We start from the raw sequence: 27,926 nt of genomic DNA on the forward strand, positions 1-27,926 counted from the left end.
AATAGTATCTCCAATAGAGCCAATTGGGGAAAAAAGTAACATTTGAATAGGTGACACTTGTTAACTATTAACTACAACTTTTTCAGAATTAATTTGCTATTTATTAATAGTTAAAGGTGCTTGTTAAGTTATAGGTGTTGGGTAGGACTAATTTATGTAAAGATAAGACAGTAATATGTACTTTGAATTACCACTAATAAATAGCTAATTAAAATAACAAGCTTATAAATTAATTGTTCCCAAAGATTCAAATGAAATTATTACAATGTTAAAATTATATTTTAGTATTGCTGAATCATTTATGCCAGATTACTCAAATTAGTTCAACATACATTATAAAGAGCAATATGTCAAATAACAAAAAAACAATATTAATATTTTGTATCTTCTTATATTAAATATAAAATCACTAAATAGATAAAAGTTTACTAATTAGATGAACTATGTCAGAACATTTAGTAAATACTGAAATACAGACTTTTATAAATCACAATAAAAAAATAATAATAATTTTATCATGCATGATGACATGACTCAAGCATACAACTAAGATTTTGGCTGCGACTGTCTTATAATAACCATTTATCTAATTTAGGACTTTAGAACTAAACTTATAAAGACTCAGCAAATTCACGATTGCAAATGTATTTATCACAATTAAGCAAAATCTCTGTCTAACTTTATCTTTATGACCTCACTGACTTGTGACTTACAAATCTCGGGCGTGCACGCGTTGTTTCTCGGGCGTGGATTCATGTATTGGATTTTGGCGACATATCTATAATCGCCCGATCTCGCGCTGGCGTGACTTCGCAACTCCATCTGCTATGCATCTACACTGCAGCTCTCCTTCCTTCTCGTATTCAGCCGCCTCCACCGGCCAAGCTCTATAGAATGCGGAATGTTAAAGATTTACATGCTTGGGTGGAGTTCAGAAATAAAACTTTAATAGAGTTCTCACTAAGTGCCTCAGCAGCAGTAAAAGCATCCGTCTTGCGGGCTCATAAGACCTTTGTTAACCCCTTACATTAGACAATCTTTTATCCAACATTTTTAGCGGACCTTTTTCACATCGAAGAACACAATGAATCACAGCACTTTGACTTACTGGCCCGGGCTATACATCGAATCCAATTTTTCATGGAAGTGCGAAGAGATTAGTAATGATGTGGGTTTCAAGTCTGTCGTGAAGATTTAATCCATCGATGCGAATCTGGAATATCCTAAAGACTTAACAAATCTGTGCGTTTGGCTGCTTTTGTTGAGCGTCCTGAGCGTTTAACTCTATGGCTCCCTTTGCATCTCAAAGCGCACACTTTATACTAATACAGTTATCATGAATAATCAGACAACACCCACACTGTGTGACGGCGTCAAAAAAAAAAGACAAAATACAGTATACTGATGGTACTTCGATCTGTCAGCATAATACTCTGATGCTTACACTCAAAAATCATTGTGGAAAAACAAATCATGCTAGTTAAAGTTGGTATAGCATAATGTTGCATGCGATCACGATAAAACACTGTGCACTGTAAAATAACTTTGCATCTTCGTTTAGTTACAAAGTGCCTGTAGTGCGTTATGAACAAATGACTCTAATTTTGAATACCTGTTTTTTTCAGTAAATCAAAAACGGTGTAGTATGATTTTCAAATAAACAACCTTTGTGTACAGCTCTTCCTCTTATTTATTTCTTTACCGTAGGGAATATTATTTATTTGCTAAAGAAAGCAGAAATCTAAGCAAATAAGCAAAAATTTTTATGTATACTAACACACACACACTCCAAAGCAATATGCAAAGAACAGTCATCAAATAGGTACTGTATTATTTTAATAAATAGTAAAATTAGCATATATATATATATATATATATATATATATATATATATATATATATACACACACACACACATAATTTTGCTTTTTCTTTTTATAAAAAATTCTAAATGGGAAAAATTAAACCTTTAAAACAATGAAAATTATATTATTATTATTATTATTATTGCCTTTATTATTATTATTATTATGTAATTATGAATTATTAATATTATGCAATTATGAATTTACTGAGTGGCTGGCAAAAAGAAACTTTTTTATCTGCAATTGTTGTAGCATTTCTAGATTATAGCAATAATAATAATAATAATAATAATAATATATCCATAATCTATTATTATTTATTTTTAATGCTAGCTACAAGGCTTGCGGGTTAACTTAACAACCTCGATGTTAAAATGTATAACTATTACAAACCTGAGCTACTAGAACAAGTTTTGTATGGCCTGATTTTAATGAATTTCAAACTTTTCTATAAATGGCGGTGGAGACGAAGGACGGCATGCGTCCGAACCCAGCGTCTGCAATGTCCCTGCGGTGGGTAGCCAGCAGCACCGTAGCGTGACAGACTCGGCGGTTGATTAACATGCTGCGGCGAGAGCCAGATTTAGCTTCAGGCGTCGAGCTCCGTCAGCGGAGGACCGCTGGAAAGTCTGCAGATTAAGAACACCCCACCTTCCTCTCTTTGAGACCAATATTGACAGATCTGAATAACACCAGCTCGCGTTTCGGTTTGGTCTCCGTGAGCTTAAAAAATGACCGCGGGGAATCTGCTGATCTATTATGCATGCAATCATGAGTCAGTGAGAGGCAGAAATAGACGTTAAATGTTTCAAGCATTCCATGCGGACAAAGAGAACTAGCAGATAAACGAACTACAAAATATGTTGCCTAGTATCTCTGGCTAGTGTTCATTAGCACATAAGCTTGGAAATGCATTGAGTTGGGCAATGCGACAAATGTTTAATGATTTATTGTATCTGTATTATATATGCTCTCGATGTCTGGGGTGGTCACTCATGAGCCATTTAAAATCAGGAGTACTTTTTGTATCTGAAAAGTCAGGATTAGATCTAATTCAGATTCAGTTAAAATCCCGAGTTAAAAAGGCCCAGAGAGCGTAAGCCCATTCACAACATGAACATCTGATCCTTTCTCTGACTCTTCGCCATATGATTTATTTCAAGATTTATGCCAAAAATCCACTGAAATTATGGCACTAGGAGTGCCAGAAGGACATTGGGTTTAAAGTTGGTTCAAAATAACCATTTCCAGCGCTTTCACATTATTTTGATGGTCCCTTTAACACATAATAATATTTACAGCTTACATTTATAACTCTCATTAGGTATTAGTGGAGTATTAGTGAGACTGGTGAGTTAGAATAAAGTGACGTGCTTTCAAAGTTATTATGTCGTAGACCATAACAATAAAACAATATTATGCAGACGATCTATGTACTCTAATAAGAGAGTTAGTTGACATGGTACTAACTTATTGTAATCGTCACTGTAATGTAGCAAGTATCAAGTATTGTAGAAATAAAGTGCTACCAAAAAAAGCATCATAATATAAACTAGATTTTTAAATTGTGATAAGCAAAAACATTTAAATAAAATCAGCTGCTGCTAATATATATTCTGCTATATTTGATCATTCAAATACACTGTAGGATCATTACAAAACAATTTACAGCAGCAATTATATTTTGGTTTCATTTTTAATGTATAAAGCGAATGCAAAAAGCATTATATATAAAATATGACCAATAATGAAGAGCAGCGTATATACTATTTCACCGATACGGCTCTTTGTTATAAGAGGTCAGTATCTGTGAGACAAAATTAATATAAATTAATATCGGGCCTTCTACATTTTTTTAATCACTAGGCCAGTTCATAATATCTATCATTTATTGTGCTGTTAATAATGCATTTATTTTCATGTATGTGTGCATAAAAAAAAGAAGCAGTAAATGTTTTTAGATTTAGAAAATATATATATATATATATATATATATATATATATATACATATATATATATATATATTTTTTTTTTTTTTTTTTTTTTTTTATGTAGCTTTGGACGAAATGGCAAATGAAGAAATCTTAAATCTTGTTATATGTGCTTCCAGTATGTCACAAAAAAAAAAAAGAAAAAAATCTATTCTGACTATTTGATTCACCTTTATGTTCTCTCACCATCGAAAGCATGAGCTGAATATAGCGCTTTGTGGAACATGAATACAATAATCAGGCGTGACATTGTCAGCACAATGTTTATTCAGATACTCAACAGAGATGAGCATGTAGGGATGTCAGCCAACCCGACAAAGGACCTATTATTAGTGTAAATTTCAGTGTTTCTCTCTCTTTCTATGTAAAAAAGCTTTAGACTAAAAGCATGTGCCGTGGCAGAATTTTTTCAGCTGTTGGGCTTTGATGAGTCAGATAGACATTTTATACCATGGAAATATGATCGTATTCTTCATGAGCAGGTGCATTTAGGTCAACATACATTGATGACACGTGCTGAATATAAAATACTTACTCTTGCTCTTTTGCAGAATTTCCAGATAAAAATCACTGCAAAAATCGACACCAATAATGAAGGTCACAAAATTGTTGTTTAACCATCCTAAATAAAAATGTCTGAGTCTTTTGCATTATTTGATCAACTGGAGCATACAAACAGCGAATGACCAGGTCTTTTCTCAGAACGTACTTCACTTTGGATTATTATAATGTCAGAGTTTCTTTCTGTGAAACTAATAAATACATTCATTTCCTAAACAGTACACTGTAAAATGATCCTGATTACTATAAAAAACAAAACCAAAGAAAATGCTTTTCAAGTCTTTTAGATGTTTCTTCTTTCAGTTTTGTCATTTTAAATCAATTGCTTTACTAGCAATTCCTGAGAATTGTTTTTAAAGTAAATGCTTTACCTATTTTTTTTTTTAATGTATTTTGTAAATCTGTAAACTTCAGTTTATGATTATGTTATATTAGTTAATCCCAGTTCCAGCTCGGTAGAGGAGCTAGGTTTGTCTGTTTTGCTTTGGACTGGCTTTATTCAATGAACTGTTTGTCATGCATTCGCACTTAAATCCTTGACCGAAGGATGTGACCAAATATCCCGATTCAGCGGAGGCTGCTGGTCTTCAAAAGATCTCGATGAACAACAATTCTCAGTGGATGCATTAGGATGATGAGAACAGCGTGGCTTAAGCGGACACGTCGTCGCCACGAGCTCTAGTAAGAGCAGGTGTCGAGCTCAATCTTGTAGAACCACCAGAGTCCAAGGTGGCTCTGAGTATTGGCGTGGTTGTCTTGGAAGGTGGCGCTGCCGAGGCGGTGTAGGAGAATAGCCATCCCTGCTGTTCCTTGTTCCATTACCTCGAACAGAGTATGAAAAAGTCTTCGATCGCGGGGCTGGCTGCAAGCGGCGATATATTGCTGATGATCCCAGTCAAAGAGGAGAGGACCACCTCGGTTACTCCATAGAGTTCAGGACACTGGCAGTGGTGTGGAAGTGGAACACACACATGGATCTGACAGAACCAGCCGCTCACCAGTTAAACAACGATTCTGGTGGAGTTCCCATTTCTCTCGACATCAGGGGACCTGGTCTCATGGATTTTGACCCTGCCTTCCCTGGGCAGCTCACGGTTGTTTGACACAGTGGACCTTATTTCACAAAGGATCTCCAAAGGAGACTTATTTCATCACCTTGCCTAAATTACCCTCTGCTAACAGCAGGGTAGGATCAAATCTTTCGCATTTATGGTCTCCCGGTATCGTGGTTTCCAGCAGGGGACTCAAATACGTTATGATGTTTGGTCACTGAATCCCGCCTGGGCACACACCATACTCCATAACCTCATTACCAGTGTCAGCTATGGGCCTCCCACCTTTTGAATGTAGTTTAGGTTACCATCCACCGCTAACAGAGTCTGGAATCCAGTTGCGGTTCCCTTCTTTGCTCCACAACTTCTTTCAGAGAAGACTTTGGGGGAGATCACCACCGGTGAAAGGAGCCTTCTGATTATGTTGTTGGTAAAATTCCTGTCCCTCAGCGCCCAAATTTATGGGAGTATTCACTTGTAAACCCTTATTCAGTGGCAGCCTTAAATTCATCCGTGTTCCATGTTTCAAATACATAAGCAATCAAATACACTCAGGTTCCTCCACCTCCTGTAACTGTAGATGAGGAACCTATTTATTCAAATAACTCCGAATTCTGGACTTGAGATGGAGAGAGCGTTTGTGAAGCTTTCGTTTGTGGAGGCTATAATGGGTGTATATCCTTTGTCTTGTGTCGTCAGGATCCTTGGTGTTTGTCCTACCTTTTCCCTTGCTCCTCACCAGATCTTTCCTTGGGGACTTGAGCCGGTGTGGCTGCCCATTCACGTCCCTTTGCAGCAATACCAGCGAGCCTCAGCAAGAACTGTGTTTTTAACTTTACACACACAAATACATGTATACATATATAATTTTTAAATATATTTACATATATAATAATTTTAAAGGATAATAACTGTATTGCTGTACTACTTACAAAACAAATAAACCACACACATTGTCTTTTTAAATTGCAGAGAAAGATTAATAATACATAAAATTATTTCACCAGCATGACACAGCGCGGTATCTCAAGCATTTGAGATAAAATTCGTCCTGAAAACTGAGTGTTAATGGTTGTGACCTCTCAGAATCACGGACACAATGCCTTTGGGGCGGGCAGCTTCTCTGATAGCGTACAAGAGGGCATGGCCACATCGGATGTCAACATCCACACAAATTCAAGAGGGCAGCGGCGTAAACCATCTAAAGACCCAGTGCGGTATAGGCGTGAGAAAAAATCGGTCGCTTTTGCACTTCGTATTCCAAGAAAAAGTAGGCCAGCACTACAAAAACACGTTGACAGAAGTTCAGCGCAAAAGTTCGGAGTAAAGCTACTAGCAAGGTGAATTCTGCCATTTTCCTCTTGATAAAACGTTTAATGAGCCATGCAAGTAGCATAAATGTACTCACCCTCCAGGCCATTCGCATGATGTAGATGAGTTTGTTTCTTCATGGGAACAGATTTGGAGAAATGTGGCATTACATCACTAATGAATCTCTGAGTGAATAGGTATGGAGTCTCTGGGGTACTATTAACGATTTGCATATTTTGCATCGTCACGATTCCTTAGTTATTTTCCAAATCATCAGGTTATCATCCTTATCCCTTGTTAGTGGGGACATTGGAGTAAGCAGACACATGTGTGTGTCATTTGAAGTTGCACTTGTCAAAGGGCGATGTAATTTCCTATTATCTTCAATGGGACGTTCCCATGACAACCAAGCGGCTGCCGCGATTGTGCATCAGCAGTTGTTGAGAGCGGATGCATTTGCATAAAAACCACACTTTATGTGTGAAAAATATTTATACATTAGTTTTATATATTAGCATATTTTAAAAACATGCATGTTTATCTGAAATGAACTACGCTAACAACAATAAAAATACATTTATAACAATAAAGAAGCAGTAACATCCGCTGATTGTCATATGCGTTGTCATGAAACATCCTAAATGAAAGCGAGGAGGAAAGTACATTGCTTGCTTTTGTAGTACTCCTAAATGACTAAATAATGACATCCACGTGCTCTGCTGCTCAAGTCTCCATTGACAAGAAATGATAACTGATTTTGGAAAATGACCAGCCAGATCTTAGACCACCTATTGCACACCTAGTGCTGTCATCTTGTCTAAATCAGGAGAGAAATAAAGCGTAGTTTATACTCAAAAACAAATGTGTGGGTGGATTTTTGGCGAGGGCAGAACATGGATGGATGTTTTACCTGGATGAAACATTATTACAGATTATATGCGCTCATGTTTGGCCAGAAGTAAAAAGGTTAAAAAGTTTAAGCATGCATAATGGTTGTTTCTCACAAACACAACTTTGACTTCAAGACATTAACTGCTGGACTGGAGTGGTGTGGATTGTGATGTTTTTATCATCCCCTTTGGACTGATTGTGGCGGCACCCATTCACTGCAGAGCATCCATTTGCTGGGCAATTGATGGATGGCCTGAGGTTGAGGAAATGCGTTCTCAGCAAATTTTCATTTTAGTTCAACTACTCCAAGTATTACCCATCAAAATGTTGATTTACAGATAATGACACCCCTCATTTCCAGAACATGTACAACTACATCAGGGTAGCTGCAGAGATTATGCAGATATGCACATTATCATAAAGGTAACTTGAGCAATGACATTGGCTGACCCTCCACCTTCAGAGAAGAGGCGCAAAGAGCACTGGCTCACACACAGATGCCTACAGGGTGTGGGTAGTAATAAAGGGGCATGAATATGTTTGAAGTCATAAATCCAATAGACTGGAGCTCTGCAGGACCTGCGGAGCCCTATAAATCTAATGATATGGATGCACGGAGAGAGTTTCACTCCCTTCAGCCCCTGAGTCAGCAGCTGCTCGACCTCACAAGGCAAATGCGAGACAGAAAGCGGGACATACATCAAAACTAAGGTCACCCGTGTGACTGAAGCACTCCATGTCATCTCAAGCGAGGCGACCTTGGGCCGGAAAGAGCCGTTGGGTTCTTGAGAAGCCGGTGGTGCTGGCGAATCAGCCTGTGAATACCTCTGGGATTTTAGGACCACATTTCAGGTGGAAGAAACAATGTTCAAAAGCCAGTGAACCGCTTTGCTTAGACTGCAAATCATTCTGACGTCTACCATTAATTACCGCGCATCCTCCTTCAAGCACCACCTTACAGATTTCTAACTATTAACAACGGAAGGTTTGTTACAAGTGGCCTATTATAGATTTTTGTATAGATGCGGTGTGTGACGCAGCTGAATGAAAACATCCTGCGAAGTTTAATATCAAAATTGCCGTGTGTAGCGATCGGCCTCTCAAAGAAAAGTTGACACTGAATCATTGGAAAGTCATTTTTAAAGCTCGTCCGGAGTCGTTTCTATGTTGCAAACATGAATCGTCAGGATATTCCAGCCCACTTGTGGGGTCTTTGCGTTAGTGTGAATGAAAAAGCAAAGTTGTTCTTTGCTAATGGGTTCCAGTAAAAATACAGATTTCACGATAACACTGTACACAAAGCTGCCCCTAAGTCCCCTACAGGAATGATGAAATGAAAACCAGAGCAATCCTGACCAAACGCCGCAGATTAGCATCATGCAAAGGAGGGTTTGGGAAAAAACCAAAAGAAACAAAAAAAAACGATTGTTTGAGAGTCAAAAGAACGTAAAAATAAATGCATTTTATAATGAATGATGACAATGAAAGTGTTTTGACCTTGCATGTATGTCAACCTGTTAGTGAGGACTGACAAAACCAGATATGACACTTTTATTATATGTAATAGGGCACTTTAAACTAATCCACACACTTTCTGTCTCCCGTGTAAGGATCACACAAAGCGATGATAGCGAATAATGAGCGTTTATCTAAGTTTCAAAGTGAAAAAACTATTCTAAAATGAACTGTGTTAAGCTAATGAAAAATACTAATAATATTTTGTGGTGTGAAAAGACACGATTATGATTTTCTCTGTGACCTCTAACTAGACAAACTTTCTTTTTAAAAACAATTTTTAACAATTAAAAACATCAATAAGATGAATAGAGTTTATTTAGTAAGACTAAAGACAGGGTTTTTTTTTTTTTTTTTTTTTAAATATCACAATGTACCCGATTAATTAATGAAATGAATCTCAAAATAGATTAGTGCATACTGTAATTTAAATATGAATTTATTATTAAAAGATAAATTATTGTGTTATTATTATTGTGTGTGAATTAGAAAAAACACTGAATCGACGTTACAAAAAAATAGCACGATAAGAAATATTTTATTAACACTTACAAATTGTGAAATATAAATTTTAAAATTGAAAAAAAAAAAAAAAAAAAAGTGTGAATAATAAGCTAACAGCATCGATAGGTGGTGGCAAATGCCCGTCTTAATAAGAACTTTATTCAGTCATTCCTTCGATTAATTCAGATTGATTTCAATTTGATTTGATTAACTTAAACCGCAGTTCATAATGAAACTCTGCTGTGTGTTGATTTGACACTGAGAACCATAGTATCACGCGGATTAAAATGTATTGTTCAAATATAATATTACAAAATTGTATTAGTAATGCATCATCTTTCTGTGTTACAGCAATAATTAATATTATATATTGCATTTTTTTTTAATGCATTACTCAAAACCGTAAGAGTATAACAGCCATATATTCGATAGTATTAGATATTTGCAATCACAAGCATTTATGTCAGCGAACCCGACCAGACATGTCGATAGAGGTGAACCCGCAATTATGTATGCGACAAATGCATGCGATGTCGGTTCATGTTTATTTGCACTTTAATTAGTAAAAGAAGAAGAAACGATCAGTGGGAGATCAAGAGAAGAGATGTGCATTTAAGGCCACAAAATTAAATGTATCATTTGAATATGTTTCAAAATTAGTTTCATACCAAGGTAACCATTACAAATTAGTCCGTATCGTCTTTGCTCTGCAGCCATGTTTTTCTCGGTGAGAACACCGTGTTGCGTGAATATGGCGAGACATTCATTACCACAAAAGATTAAAAAAAGGAGCCATGGCTCAATCCAACTAAAACCCGGCCAATTTGGTTATTGCATTATAAGTGTGATAGTTTAGCATACGTTTGTATTTATAATCAGTCAAATTGCTGTTTGTGTAGCAGTCTACAAGTCGGTGTAAGTGTCACAGAATGTATGGAAGTGAGTGAGACAGAGGGCTGACGTTAACGATGTAATTAACACAGATAACCACAAGCTTTGCTCTGGGAGAACGCGTGCTGTTGCTGGAAGCCGGGCTTCTGCTCTGGCTAAGCCTCCTCGGCTGGCGGGGTAGAAGGACGCTGGTATGTCGAGCAATGAAGCCCGCTCCTGCTGCGCCGTCTGGCGATCCCACATGTCAAGCCATGCCGCTTCACGGACCGGGATGTCGTGACATCAGTGACTGGTGATCAGACAATGAGAGTCATGAGTCAGGCGGAACTCGGCAGACACCGCACAGATGCTGCGGCCGCTCTCCTGGAATATCTACAAACAAATACCCTCAAAACAGTCAGCTAGACGTGCAGCTGATTCAACAGACACACAAATGCGCATATGGACTTTATTGGCATCACGCTTTGCGTCTGCAGAGAACCTTTCCACTGCACATGGACAAATGTTCTTATGGTGAAAAGATTAAAAATAAAAATAAATAATAAAAAAATAATGAAATTTTTTTTTTTTTTTAAATATATGTCAGGGCAAGTAAATATTTCTAATCTTACAGAAACCTTTATTTAGAAAAAGTGATTAAAAATAAAATTTATGAATGAAGTTAGTTTTCATTTTGTATGTATTTTCTTCATTTAGTTTTTGTCTTTTTAATTGAAATATTTTTTCTTTTATTACATTGACAAATTTTTTCTTCATTTTAGTATTTTGTTGTATTTTTGTTGGAAATATTTTTGTGATATTTAATTTTTTCATTCCAAACTGTCAAATGTATTTTTCTTCATTTTGGCTTATATTTATTTTTATTTTTGCATTTTTAATGCAATTTAATATAATTGTGAATTGAATTTAATTTAATAAACATTGTAAAATATGTTCCTTCTGATTTTTATTCACATTTGTTACATTTTCTCAAGTTATACAAAAAAATAAAATAAAAAATCCAAATGTGGCAGAGATTATATGCATTTTCTTGTTGAAATTTATGGACAGGAAAATATATTTTTAAATAAGCTTTAAAAATATATATATATTAAATAAAAGATATACTAATACTAAAAATGGTCATTCATTTCATTCGTTCTTTTTTTTTTTCCTGAGGATGCTGCAAACATGCGGTCAGGTTTTTCTGTAGTAAAAGTAGTCATAATGTAGTTTCATGTTCAAACTCCCAGTTTATTTTCAAAACACAAGGCAGAATGGAGATGGCATGTTGAAACTGCTAGAGCACCACATCACAGCAGATTAAAAAAAAAGAATTGTAATACTTTTTTTTTTTTTTTTTGCGGAATCATGTCTCCTTGAGCAATCAAGGCTGATTTATAAACAATGTGATTTTATGTACAATTTATACAAGTTTGGGTTCTCACGGGGACTGCGAAATCCTTGAATTGGAACACCATGTACAAATGAACCCGCTTCCTCCTCGTTGCCAAACTATAAAGCGAGAGATGGGTTATGAAAGCAGAATTAGAACAAGGTGGGGAAAAAGTTCACAAGTTCAGAGCCTTCTGTTCTGCAACATACAGATTTTTTTCAAAATGCGTCGAACATGTACCCAAGACCTACGAAAGAGTCTGCCTTTCCATCAAATGACCTCTTTAATATTACTGACATTAATATTTTGAAGAAGGGGCAAAAGTGGGTCAGGGATTGTTTTGTAGCCGTGCTTTTGTGCTATAATATAACTGGGTTCCCCACTGCTGGCAGTGAGCTAGCCTTTTCCTTCCCTGATCATTAGATACATTTACTTACACTGGAGTCACTGAGTGCTTGAGCAGCGTGAGAGCGCGGCTTAATGTAACCAACTGGCACTGCCGCCAATAGAAAAATGAGACAGAGCAAGCATGAACTAGACTGCTGTTTTAGAACATATAAAGTAATCAGAGAAAACAAATACGTACCATTTAAATGACAGTGATGGATGGAATTGATTTTCTCTATATTCAGAACCTTAATGTGTATTAGCTATTTGTTGTAGGTGTGTTTTGATCTCCATGTGTTAGCGTGTGCACACTGTCACTTAATGAAAATATAGCACTATTGCTGCCTTTTTTTTTTTTTAAATCTTTGATCCGTCCATCAGTGATGCTGCAGAGTGAAAAATAAAATAGCAAAATAGTATATAAATAAAAATAATTCTGCTCTGCCTTACGAATGCAAATTACATGTAAAAAAACCCATAACTAATCGCAAAAATCAGCTGTTTTTACTGTATTTTAGCATACTTTAATTTGCGCCAGTAGATCTTCTGCAGTGAATGGGTGCACGTCGGGATAAACACTATTCGATCCACCATCCAACATCTTTCAAGTGTAAGGTGTTTGCGTGAAACATACCCATCAAGACCGTCCGATTTCAAAATCTGAGTCCTCCAGTCTATAACATCCCTGTGAAAATTCTGAAAAGAAATGTGCATATCAATCTCAGATCAAGCTCCGTGATTTAGGCTAAAAGCACCTTAATGTTGAATACAAACATACAGCTTTTTGGTTTACAAGGAAATGAACCGATGGACTGGGTGGTCAATGGATTATTGTCATGGTTTTATCTTGCGTTCGGACTCATTCTGACGGCACCCATTACTGCAGAAGCGCCGTGGGGATCTATAGTTCTCAAAATAGGCTTTAATAAAGAAACCAAACTACCGTTCACTCGCCAGTACATTTAACTAAACTATTTTTGATAGATCATCGATGGGAGTCAAATGCGACTTTTTCTTTCAGTCAACACAACAGATGACTGTTACTAGAGAGAATAATGAGCTCACTTCGTTTACTAATTTCATAATAGGTCATCTAAAGTGAACAGACTGGCAGATGCTTGGAGGAAGTAGGATACTTCCCTGCATTTCCATGCACCGTTCCTTGAGATTGAACAAGGTGGAAGATCTTCTAAAGTGCGAGGAGAAAACAGCGCTTCTGGACTCATTAATCACAAAACACAAAAATAGCGCTTTGATCTATTAGGTGTTGATATATTATATTTATTTTATATTTTTTTTCCTTTTTTGAGTTTGCTGCTTGTCCGTGTAGTCATCAAGGCCAGGATTACCTCGTTTAATTAGGTGTCTTTAGCCGCGTAGCTTAGTTGCTTTATTTAGGAAGTAAATGAAGCTGAACTCCGTAAGGAAATGTTGTAGGAGTCTTTGGGCTCTGCTGAGAATTACATACCATTATCAAAATTACAGTTCTCAGTGATACTGTATATAGGTCAAAAATGAGAAAGAGTTTAAGCATAAAAAATAAAAAGTAATTGCAATTTTGTTTTTCCTCAGCAAAAAAACTAAATAGCATTCATTTCATGATTTTAGAGACACCATATTTACAACAAAGGAGAAAAAATCTATTAGACATTAAAGAGACAATTATTTTCACCCCAAATATTAATTGATTGTAATTGCAAATTTTAAAACTTTGTGTTTGTACATTGTCATTTAAAATGTAATATGCTCCCTTATTCTTTTAAATAAAAGTCAGAATAAACATGTAGTTGAACTGAATTTTATTCTCCAAAAAATTACTTCTTACAGTTAATGTACTTTCTATGGACAAAAAGTCACTTTTTGACCTTGTGTGTGTGTGTACAGAGAAGATCACACTTTAAATCAACACAAATAATTAAAAAAGATCCTAAAAGTGTGTGTGAAACATATTTAGTAAATATTTATTTTCCACCACAATGTTTTTGTTTTTTTTCCAGGATTTTTATGATGAATAGATATTTCAAAAGAGATGTTGAATTGGAAAGAAGTCTTTCGTAAACTTTAATGAAATTTGTGAACTATTTTAGGTACTAGAATTTCATGATACAAATTAACTATTTTTATGATATTTTGCAACAATAGATGTTGAAAAAAATAAATTCTTCTATATATATATATATATACACATATATATATATATATATATATATATATATATATATATATATATATATATACACACACACACATTATATATATATATATATATCTATATATATATATATATATATACACATATATACATACATATATATATATATATATATATCTATACCTATATATATATACACATACATATATACACATATATACACATATATACAGACACATATATACATACACACACACACACACATATATATGCATATACACACACACACACACACACAAACTCAATCTATAAAACATTGCAAAGAAATACTTAGTTGAAAAACATTACTTACAAAAAAATGCATTTGTGTGTGTTTTTTTTTCCCAAGGGCAGAAACAGGCTTCCATATTCAACAGTTTATCTATGCAGCATAAATGATTCAAACTAGGAAGGCCCTGTCAGGCTTTGTAAGCTCAAGTGAAGATCACTGCTGACTTGTATGACTAAAAGGGCTCAGTTCTGGCAGACGTAAAGACTTCTCATCCCTGATTAAGTGCACCCGGTCCACTTCCACCAGCGCCCAGTAGGCCACCAGCTAATGAGTGATCTGGCACAGGCCTGTCTCACGATAGAACAGGCAAATAAACCTGTTGATGAGCAGATATGCGGCAGATGTGGAGGGGGGTCTTTCGAGGGCACGGAAGTTGGCCGGCTTGGAAACAAGGCTAATGAGATGCAAATCAAAACGCAAAACATTGGCTTGTCACCTCTGCATTCGTGAATAATTCACCAGGCCCTAGAGTTTAGTTATTAATTGCGTTAATTAGGAGCCATCGCAGATGGCATTTTACAGCGCTGTTGGGCGATGGGGACGCCCTCGAGATAAATTAAGGGAAAATAATGCATAAATAAAAAAGTAAATAATTATTTTAACTTACAAAAGCTAAAGGTTTCTTTTCAGGGATGTGTTAGCATTTGAATCTTGCGTCCTTTTACTCAGTTTTGACGAATGCCGCGACTTTCTGACAGAAAGTGCTGGCGATATAGATTTGGAAGCGTTTAGCAACTCTTTAAACGTCAAAGCATAATTTGTGGATTATTATGCTTATATATTAGCACCGGACGTTCATAATCTTAACTAAGACGAGCAAAAATAGAAGCATAGAAATCAGAGCATTTTATGGAACGGTCAAAAGCAGTTAGGGCTGGTAATTGCAAGACAAAAATTTTTTTTAAATCAGATTTAGTTGAGAAGCAAAGCAGCAGGGCGTTAAGTCTTGTTTGTTGAAAATGCATAAAAATCTAGTTTGAGACTCAACATGAAAATAAGGAAAAAAATAAAAATCTGGCCAGTCAAGTCATAATGAAAATCTTGTTTTACCTTTGAATTAAAAATAAACGTATGTCCCACTGGCAGATATTTATATCTTTACTTCAGAAAATAAAACTTAATATAGTAAATGCTTTTGTAATGCACTGTTCTTAAAAATGCTTTCAAAAGTAGTATTTTATTTACTTACTAAATTGAATAATTGGTGTTAATATTTTTAAAAATAAATAAAATAATATAAAATACTACTAATCATAATAACACGAATAACAATAATAATAATAATAATAATAATAATAATAATAATAATAATAATAATAATAAATACAAATAATAATAATAATAATAATAATACAATAATAATAATAATAAAGCAATGTTTTAAAACACTTAAATCAAAATATTTCAAAATATTACTGATTGTACTGTATTTTTAATCAGAGAGAGAGAGCCAAGTCAGACAAAACCTTTTGAAGGCATCAGGAGGTATTCTTAAAAAAAAAAAAAAAAATGTAAACACACACACACACACACACACACACACACACACACACAGGCTGAATATGGTTTACAGACATGCAGGTAATGAGGTAATGCTGATATGAATGCTGCCACGAAAGGTTAAATCATCTCTTCCTTCAATCAATAGAATTGACTGCAGAAGATAACAACAGATGCAGATGGAGACATTTGTCTCTTTTGTGATGAGAGCCCAATAAAAGGCACATTAGCGCTCTTACATTTATTCAGCACGCTCAGAACTAAATTAATTCTTCGCAAATTCCTGTTCTATTACTAACAGCATTAGATAATGCTTGACGCCTGGATTTAAAAATCATCATTTTCTGGCTGAATTAATTTTTTTAATAATCGCACGCAGGAAGAATTTGAGGCCGAGCCATTGGCAGGCAGTTAGCGTACATATGTCGAGCCAGCGGTTTATGCCAGTTCCCGATCCTTTCGGGAGCAAATACAGCTAACATGAGAACTGGGGTGAAAGAGAGAAAGCGGAAAACGAGGGAGAACTATTTAGGTGTCTCAACACAGCTGTTTGACGTTACACTCTCCCCATCGGTGTCTTTTTGTTTTACAGTATTTTGCAGATTCAGCAGCAGGCTTGTGAGGGAGTGAGTCAGCACCGAGGACAAATCTCAATATCTGTCAGTGTTACGCCTCCACTATCACTAACACACATCTGCTGTCCTCCTACAACCAGACTGCACTTCACCCGATATCCATTCTCAGAATACACCACACTAACTAGAGTTTCCACTTGTGTCAGGGAAAAAAAATAACAGAACGAGTGTGAAGCGGACAAGAGGACAGCGCGTGATAAATTATTTTAACTCATGAGGATCAGTAATACAGGTAGAAAATGGTAGGTTTGCCCTATACTGGAGATGCTTGAATTATTCTGGAATTAATATTTCTCACAAATCGCTCCGCCATGTAATATCTCAGTTAGTAAGACTTCATTAGTTTATTAATTTTACTAATTATTTTCAGAAGACGAAACTCATAACGCGTCTTATGAGTATGTATTATATTATGTTAAAGTAAAAACAAACATTATAAATAAAATAATAAATAATAATAATAATAATAATAATAATAATAATAATATGTTTGGATATATGTTGCCATAATAAATAAAAAAAAATAATAATAATAATTCAATTGGGCTGTTGGAAAAATTTATATGCAACAAGTTACTTTTTACAGTGTATGTGAAAGTAATTAAAATTAATTAAAATTGTAATTAATAAATAACTAAAAGTAATTAAAGTATTGAGATTTTAAATTACATTTAAAATATAATAATAAAGCATTTAAAAAAAAAAAAAAAAAAAGATGAATTTGAAACTAAAAACTAAACGTAACTAAAATAATTCAAATCAACAATTGTAACATTTACTTAACTTAAAAACAAACTAAGAAAATGTCATCGATCGTATGAATGATAGGAGCATCGCACCACGCGCTACATCCACTCTCTCATATAGTGTTGCTTTTCCACCCGTGTCTTTTTCAATTCCCACTTTTTGATGCAGGTTTCTGGGTTCTGCCCAAATGGACATCTGATTGAGATGTTATGTTAGAGTCAGTACTCTCAGGACCTGATCTGTGAGCTTCTCAAGTCCACACACACACACACACACACACACACACAGATCCTCACTAGAGACCTCCACTGCTGACCAGATTTTGAATTTTTTTTTAAACCAGGAAACAAAAAAAATATCCTGTGTTAGACTGGGTTGAAGCTGATCAAATATTTCAATACTCACTCATGCAAGTACATACCAAACAGATTGGACATTACAAACAAACTCCCTTGCTCAATAACAGTGTCATAATAGTCAAATATGATCACAATATCAAAATGACAACACAGTTTAAATACACACAGATTTATGTATTTAAACTAAATCTGAACATTCACCATTGCTACATTTGATAAAAAAGGCTGTAAAATTTTATTTTATATATATATATATATATATATATATATATATATATATATATATATATATATATATAATAATACACATACTGTATTTATTGATTTTAAGGATCATGTGACATTGTAGATATGGAATAATGAAGCTGAAAATTCAGCTTTGCACCACATTGTAAGATATATAAATATAAAATCAGCTATATTTATATAGTTTACATACACACACAGTTTTTTTACACACACATATAAATAAATACACAATAACAATATATATATATATATATATATATATATATATATATATATATATATATATATATATATATATATATATATATATATATATATATATATATATATATATATATATATATATATATATATATATATATATATATATAAACATAGATTTTTCAATGATTTTCATTGTTACTGACTGGCTTTGTTGTTTCTGGTAACCCAACACTAAATGTCATGTAACGGTCTGTTTCCGTTTATATAGGTCAATGTTGATCAGAGTAAGCTGTACATGGACCAAACATGGGACTAAACGCATATACTTAATACCCAAGCATATACTTAATGCAATAAATACACTTTGTTTCAAGCTTCTCATCCACCGTAAATATAATCTCAAGCATGAATCGTTTTGACCTCATTCTCAGATATCACTGCTTGACCTCTGAGATCCTCCACTGCAAAATAAACCGTGGCCTTGGAGTCAAAGCCAACGCACACTAACGCCAAGTTTACCACGTTCCCTACGTTTAGATTAAAAAAAAAAAAAAAAAAAAACATTTAATCACACTATCAGAGACCGCCTAAACCCACAATCTGTTCCTGAGAGAAGAAACTGTGCTAATCCTGTGATTTTCAGGCATTAGGGCAGATCTCAAGATTTATAATATTGACCATTTCTGTCTCCTGCTCATAAATCCCTGCCTGCGTATCCCTCTCAGTGACGGACGCATTAGAATTAAGATTTCATTAGGTCTTACGGCAGAGCTTCTCGGACAGAAATCTTTCCCATCTGGCACTGTGACACATGACCACAGGACTTTCCCTGTCTGTCTGTCTCACACACACACACACACACACACACACACACACACACACACACACACATCTGTATGTAGGCTGCACTTAAAGAGCATGGCCTAATGCACAGGCACATATTGCATCTTTTATCCCATCATTTTACATTCACTTTAGAGGCATCACTGATGGTGTTTGCAATAAAGCTCGCGGCAGATTGCGCCAAAAATAGTTTTGTGCCACGCTAACCAATGAATCACGCAAGTAAATAGATTTGCTTTTGAAGCACTTCTCATTCTGTACAACTCAAATGCGTAAAAGAACTAGATTCTTGCTCTGCAGTGAACGGGTGCCGTCAGAATGAGAGTCTCAGTAATCCACACCTCTCCACTCCATCAATTAACGCCTTGAAGTAATAAGCTGCGTGTTGTTAAAAGACAAGTCTTTCTGTTTTACTTGATCTGTGCATGTTTCTCTCCTGATTTAGACAAGATGACTTCTTCCCACCAAAAGAGCAATATTATGGTGATTCAGATGTTATCGATGGATTGGTGTTAACTGATTGGCTGGAGTGGTGTGAACTGTTGTGATTCTATCCGGTTTTAAGGATAAAACGATTCATTGGTGAACAAGTGATCTTATCCTATCCTAAGCTTCTATGAAAAAACACACAGATACGGTATGAAGCCGGATATAATGCGACGCTTTTTTTTTTCCAAATACCTCAACTTATTAATATTGTTTTGAAGTCATAACATGCTATTCTTCAAGTAATTGCTCTTTATTAAAGTACATTAATTTGGTAAACACGCAGTAATATGTACTTGTTGGTACATATTATACAGAAGCGCACAAAAGGTACACATGCCATGCGAGCAGGTAGTCTTTATCGGGAGTGATTGGGCCGTCCTTTGCGCTGTAAAACGGTCAAGGTCACTGTCATATCCAGTAAGTTGTAGGCACGGAGGGATCCTTCAGGCTAATAATAGAAAATACGACTGGCCTTATTAGTGCTACGAACCATCACGCAGGTCTGGAAGAAGTCTCGCCTCTTCTTTATTAACCTGCGGACACCGAGCAGAAATGAGCCAGAACAGAAGAAGAAGGTGAGAGCGAGCGTGCCGTCGGCCTGGTAATTGCAGATGGTCCTTGATTAATGATTTCACGTGGACGAGAGTTCGAATTAGAGCTTCTTGGCAAAGGAAGTCTGTTAAATTAGCTGAACTCGCACTCGAGCTCATTATTATCCATCCAGCTGCGGAACGATATTTTTGCAGGGAAAAAAAAAAATGGCGTAATGATTTTTGTCGAGAAATGTTAGCGCCGTTAACTTGGCGTGAACTGACCGAATACGAACCACGTCTGGGAACGTCCGGTTGCGTTCAGCCTTCTCGTTCTGGCTTCAAACTCTGATCTTTTGATATTATGAGGCAGAGTTTCGTGCTTTCATCTTCTCTGCTTTAATGGAGTAACTTCGACTTGCGCGTTGAAGACGAGACATGTCAGCTTTATCGGTAATTAAGTGGTCAAAAGAGGCTTATTAATGGTTCTTGAGACATGAGTGGTATTTTTGCTTATAAATACTGCACTATAATTGTATATTTCCAGCAGAAAGGAATACTTGCTTTCAGACTTAATGGAATTATAAATTGCATTTCAGTTAAGTGCTTGCTTCAAATCGGATGTTTCCTGTGAAATATATACAAATTAGTTAGTAGTTCAAATATAGAAAGAGTATAGAGCTGTAAAATTAATGCAGATAATGGCTCTTCTCCTTTTACTTAAAATATTTAGATTGCAGACAACTCCGAGCAAAGTTTGAGGCATCATTAAGATCACTTATGAAGCTCTAAATGAGAAATTACTGGTATGTGTCTCGGGAGAAACATATGATTGCAGGTAAATGTTTCAGTTTCCTCTCCATTTAATCACGTTATGTCTATTGTTTATAATTTCTGTCTCATATGTCCTACATTGCATATGTCCCCTCTTGTCTAAATAATTCAAAAATAAAAACAACAACAACAAAAATAATTCTACAATTGAATTGTGATATCAAAATGTTATAGCATACAGTGGAAAAAAAAAAAAATTAAGGTCATTGGTTAATACTTAAATATAATGTTGCAATGTATCAAGATTCACTTTAGGTGTGCATTGGATGGAAAGAAGTAAAACAAAACATATACATTGACTATAAATATCCAAAGTCAACTAATAATGTTGCACATCAAGATCAAGAAGAAACAAGAACAATTTAATGATATCAATCATCTCCTTGAATTGCATTGGTCTCTTTTAAGTGCCTCAACAAACAAAAAAAAGCAGCAAGCAAATCAGCTGTGATTGCATTGTTTACAGAAGAAAACATAACTTTCATTTATGCCCAAACATTTACCAGCAACTCACTATGGCGTTTCTTTGAAATTGTAGGATTTGATTTACGCTGCGTTTGATATCCAAGGCCTGATGTCCGATATTACCCAATGATTAGAAGGAACTTCCTTCAAACAGCTTACAGGCATCATAACATGCCAAAAAAAATTTCTTCCCACCATAAAGACAGGTTGCACAGCAAACACGCCCGATTCCAGCTCTCAAAACATCAATCGCATCAGACATAACCAACCCGTTCAGCAGAAACACATTTTCAATGAGCCTTGAACACAACACTGCAAACCTGAATGCAGTGAATGGGTCAAAATTATACATTTTTCTTTGATATTAAAGTAAAGATCATGTTTAATTAAAATAATTTGTTAAACTTGGTGAAATATTTAGCTCATGTGCTCCATAGCCACATATATCATAATGCAACTTAGTATTTAAATATGCAAATCCCAATGATGAATGATATTTCTCAGGACAGAACTACTCCTTAAATCAAATCAAATTAAACTTCTCCAACACATATTAGTCTGGCATCTAATTTTGACAATCCATTTACAGAAGGCACCTAGTGATATAATGAAAAAATGTAATCACATTCTCTCTCTCTCTTTTTTTTTAATGGGACATACAGCCTGGCAGGGCTCAGCAATGATAATATTTTTCGATCCATTCCATCTGAAGCTTACAAGACTATCACAAGTCATTCTTGTAAATTCAACAAACCCTCATCAGTGTCAGCAAACCAAGTAATGTTTTCACTGCGACACGTTTAGATCAGCAGTCACTGCACGACAACAGCGTAAAAGCGTCAGAGAAAAACTAATGTTAGGTTTGCAAGGTTTTGCTTTAAACAAAAGCACTTGACCGAGTGAATGAGACATTAGAGTCACGCCAAGTCTCCTAAACCTCTTAAACAACAGCATATTTAAATATATATACATACTTGTTAAGCAAGAATGGAAAAAATAATAGTCATAACTCACTTGACTCTGCGGTGTATTATATTCCAGATCATACTGCGGTATTGTCATCTACGAGCCTTCCTTTTGTGTTTTCAAACATGTTAGATTTTTCTAATTGCTGCAGGTGAGACAACGCTGTGATTGCTGACAAAACCAGCCAACCAATAATCAGCCCCTCATCTCATCTCTGATTGGCTGAAAGTATGTCTCATATTTTGGCTGTGCCCAACAAGTTTGGTTTAGCTGGTTAGCTTGACCCAGTTAGGCCAACGTAAACATTTTCTCCGCTAAGTGCAATTCATAAGTAGCTGCATTCTTAAAAAAAGGTTTTATTTACTATTATTCAGAGTATATAATAAAATAAATATTTTCTTGTAATACAGTAGCTGTTTTGCAAGTATGCATGTATGCTCATTTATGTATGCACATAACTCTATCACGAAAGTCTTTATCAGCATAATTTTGAGAGCAGAATATATTTTTTGTTTGTGCTTAATGAATTATTCTTTGCAAGACATTTTTTTCTTCAAACTGAGCTCATGTCCCTGTGCTCTATGCCATTTATATATTATACAATGTATAGTCAATATAATGTGTGTCAGGTATAAAAAGATAATTGTGATATATATATATATATATATATATATGTATATATAGTACTGTACTGACATTTTTTTCACAACTGGGAGATATAAAATTGCAATGAATAATTAAATAAATAAATAAATAATCTGAATCGGGAGAAAAACTGGGAACAGTGAGGTATAAACTTGCATTTTTGAGAAAAAAAAGAGATAAGTTTAGATTTCTGACTTTTTTTTTCTTGCCGTTCATATCTCTAAATTCAGATTTTTTTTTTCTCAATGAATTGCAAGTTTATATATCTCAATTTTGACTTCATATCATGCAATTCTGCGTTTATGACTCCCAATTTTTACTATTTTTTTCAGAATTGCAAGTTTATCAACAAGCCATAACTATAAGAAAGATTTGCGATCGCCCCCTTTTTTGAATTCTTTTCAAATAGACTAAACAGGCTAATAGCAAAGCCATGCTGCTGGCTACAAGGGAAAAATCCAGGTCACTCGAAGCCGTTCAGACCACATGCGGGTTCTGCGGTGTTTGGCCAGGTGGCAGACGCATCAGGTGACCCGACACCGGCCCTTTTACTCCCAGGCTCCGGCCCATAATGAGCTAATAATGCATCCTCCAGAGCAGACGCAGCTTTTCCAGTGCGCGTTTCGATAAATTACAGTTTACACCGTGCTTTTACGCCCATAAAAAATCTCCGGCGGAGGTCAAACAAACAGCAGAACAAATAGCGCATTCATCATTATCAGTGGATAAATCCAGCGGGCTGCACCACCAGCTATTGGCGCGCAAGCACGGAAATGTACAAACACACAACCGAAACATTTTGCCTGGAAATTGCTCTTTGAGTTTGAATTACAAGACGGATGAGTTTGGCCTCAAGTCTGTGTCTGATATGGAAAAACATTCATCAAAGGGGACATGGAAGCGGCGTCCATTATGGCGCAATAGACTTCTGCGAAGTTCTGTCCCACTCCTAGTAGTTCCACTTTCTTCCGAGGATCATATAAATCTTGCACGTCATTGCATCATAAGAGCAAATATCACAGAGCGTAACCGTAAGCGACATTTATATTCAAATCCAAAAATAATCTCCTGTGGTAAAACAAGGGAACGTGGACTGAGGCGCAATCGTGAGTCTTTTAACGTGGTTTTACCACACATCCCGCGGTCAGATTCAATAAGCTATCAGTCAGTCAGGAGGTCGATATAAAGAGGTTGAGTAACTTTTATATCAAATTAACAATTAAAAAGCATGAAAAAATCATTCATTCGTAAATTGCTATCGACCGTCATTTCAGAGGCTATCATCAACTATTTAAGATTGTATGTTTCCAGCTCCGCAAATAAAACAGCGCTTTCAAGCATTTGGCGTAAATAAAATATAACTCTGCTTTCCTAATGTGATTGAAAACCCACAAGTTAAATTTTCCAATCTGGGTAGATTAATCCGTGCGTACGCTGGATCAGGAAGAATTACTGCATAGAGTGATTTGATTACGGTAAGGGGAAAAATGAAAATCTGACATTGTTTATTGATATGCCTATGATATTTATGAGACTCCGTAAATAAAGCATGGGAATGGTGCCAGGACGGACGCAAGCCGTGGGCCGGCCCTCACAGAAAGCGATGAGAAATGTGCTCCACCTGCTCACCGCTGTCCTCATCACACTTTAATGGCTCGATCCAGGGTACGTGTGCGGTCCAGCTCTTCTGAGGCTGTTTGACAGGTTAGAGCGTGAGTCAGTCAAAGCTGCTTCATGCTGCATACGGGAACTAATCTGACGTACACATTCCTGGTGAACGCGTGCAACCACAAATACGGTCTGGCTGTATCCAGGTGCAGTGTAAACAGAATCCGTATCAGTGGTGTAATGATCAGCAACAGACGGCAAACAAAAAAATCTATTTTGCATGTTTAGAGAGAGAGAGAGAGAGAGAGAGAGAGAGAGAGAGAGAGAGAGAGGAGAGAGAGAGAGAGAGAGAGAGAGAGAGAGAGAGAGAGAGAGAGAGAGAGAGAGAGAGAGAGAGAGAGAGAGAGAGAGAGAGAGAGAGAGAGAGAGAGAGAGAGAGAGAGACAGAGAGAGAGAGAGAGAGAGAGAGAGAGAGAGAGAGAGAGAGAGAGAGAGAGAGAGAGAGAGAGAGAGAGAGAGAGAGAGAGAGAGAGAGAGAGAGAGAGAGAGAGAGAGAGAGAGAGAGAGAGAGAGAGAGAGAGAGAGAGAGAGAGAGAGAGAGAGAGAGAGAGAGAGAGAGAGAGAGAGAGAGAGAGAGAGAGAGAGAGAGAGAGAGAGAGAGAGAGAGAGAGAGAGAGAGAGAGAGAGAGAGAGAGAGAGAGAGAGAGAGAGAGCTGTCAAACAATTCATCGTTATTAATCAAATCCAAAAATCCATAAATGTGTGTACTGTATATACTTATTATGCATACATGAACACATATATGTATAAACACACACACACGTATATATTTAAGAAAAATAAATGTTTACATTTATATATCATTGTCTATAATACAAATTATATGAATATAAATGCATATATATATATATATATATATATATATATATATATATATATATATATACACACACACACACACACACACACACACACATAACTCACACACACACACACACACACATAATTTTTTACACACATAATTTTTTATTTTTATTTTTGCTTGTGTGTGTGTGTGTGTGTGTGTGTGTCAATTCAGCAATAATTTTAATACATGCTGCATTATAACTAATATAGTTAATAAAATATAGGTAACAAATGAATACATTGTGAAATATTAATAAATACCAATAGTTATAATAATAATAATAATAATAATAATAATAATAATAATAATAATAATAATAATAATATAAAAATCAAGTGATTGTAAATAATATAATAATGTGTGTGTGTGTGTGTGTATACAACTGATGATTGAGAGATACAGAAAGCACATAATGTTTTTCAAAAGCCTGATGATTATGATATGATCTCAAAAAAGCGATGCATGGAAAATCAAGTAAACTTAAGTTGCTTCAGTTTAGTGCATTTTCACTTTGTAATATTACTAACAATGCAAAATATATTACTGCATTTACTTAATAAAAATCACTAACTATTTCACAGCAGACAGACCATGAACCACAAGCTAGTGTTTATATAGATACCAAATACCTTTTACTTGTTAGAAAAAAAAGGATGACAGAGAGCACGCTATCGGTTGCCTACAACAGGTTTTTCAGCAGAGTTTTGAGAAATCTGCATATCAAATATACAGTAGGCTTTGTAGAATTATACTGGCTGAGAGTGAGCTGAGTCGAATCTCTGCTGTATGAACTCAACGATGAATGCCATTAGTTGTCTGTCACATCATTGACATATGCCGCGCGAGTTATTTTCTTGCTGTCAATCACTAATGTTAGAGCTGTCGGCCTTTTTCAGGTGATGAAAATAGCAGAAAAAAACAGGCTGAGACAAAACTCCTATTAAGTGTTTGAGGAGGACTGGAGTTTGGCTGCACATCTGAGAGGACGAACACAGCGGGAGACTTCCCAAATGGTCCAGAATACAAATGAAATCCTTAGAAACGAGATATAAAAAGAGTTATAATTTTATCCTTGCTGAAAGTGTTATTTTTTAGCGCGTGTTTTAGTCTGACTGGGATAGCGTGTCATTTTATTTAACGGAAATAACATCAAGGTTAACAATGATGTGCGAAATAACTGAGCAGCGTTAAAATAAATATTACACATACACATTTATTCAGTTGCACGTATAAGAAACATAAAATATTTCTGAACATAAAATGCAACATAGTAAACTGTACTGTTTATGTGATTTAAAATATTTCAGTAAATTTACACATTCACTTATTGATATATTAATTAGTGCATCAGCTAATGTTAACTAATTAAGTTACCAACATTTATTTAAATAAATACATTATCTATTTTAATAATGATATTATTGTTATTATTATTTATATATACATATATATATATATATATATATACATATATATATATATATATATATATATATATATATATATATATATATATATATATATATATATATATATATATATATATATATATATATATATATATATATATATATATATATATATATATATATATATATATATATATGTATATATATATATATATATATGTATATATGTATATATATATATATATATGTATGTATATATATATATATATATGTATATATATGTATATATATATATATATATATATATATATATATATATATATATATATATATATATATATATATATATATATATATATATATATATATATATATACACTTAATGTTAACATCAACATTTTAATTAAAATGAACATAAAGATCCAGAAACATGTCCTACTTGCCTCAGTTTACATGGCTAAGGTCACAATGACTTTATTTCTACTCGTGTCCCATATTCCTCACCGCTTTATGCTCCATAATTGGAAGAAGTATGAAAGTATGCTCCGCTCCAGCACAAGCAATATCCATACAGAGAAAGAGAGAGAGAGAGAGAGAGAGAGCGAGCTGCAAAGCGTCTCTTGGGAGAAGGCGACAACCAGCTGTGCGCTACATAATGGTGGAGAGCAGTTTCCGACTCCCACAATTAACACTGTTTAATTAAGGTGGG

General features: G+C 35.1%; 1 protein-coding gene across 2 annotated transcripts in view; it reads right to left on the bottom strand.

Annotated features, from left to right (window-relative positions):
• The window catches only part of LOC122351051 (leucine-rich repeat transmembrane neuronal protein 4), a 167,092-nt gene extending 144,282 nt beyond the window's left edge, over positions 1–22,810 (bottom strand). The window contains exon 1 of one of the 2 annotated variants that reach the window (XM_043247896.1): positions 22,697–22,810. The gene's annotated coding sequence lies outside the window, so the exon portion shown is untranslated. The remainder of the gene's footprint in view (positions 1–22,696) is intronic. The other variant, XM_043247895.1, reaches the window with a different exon arrangement.
• Between the last annotated feature and the right edge of the window lie 5,116 nt (positions 22,811–27,926).

The sequence above is a fragment of the Puntigrus tetrazona genome, chromosome 8 (assembly GCF_018831695.1).
Source record: "Puntigrus tetrazona isolate hp1 chromosome 8, ASM1883169v1, whole genome shotgun sequence".
Classification (NCBI taxonomy): domain Eukaryota; kingdom Metazoa; phylum Chordata; class Actinopteri; order Cypriniformes; family Cyprinidae; genus Puntigrus; species Puntigrus tetrazona.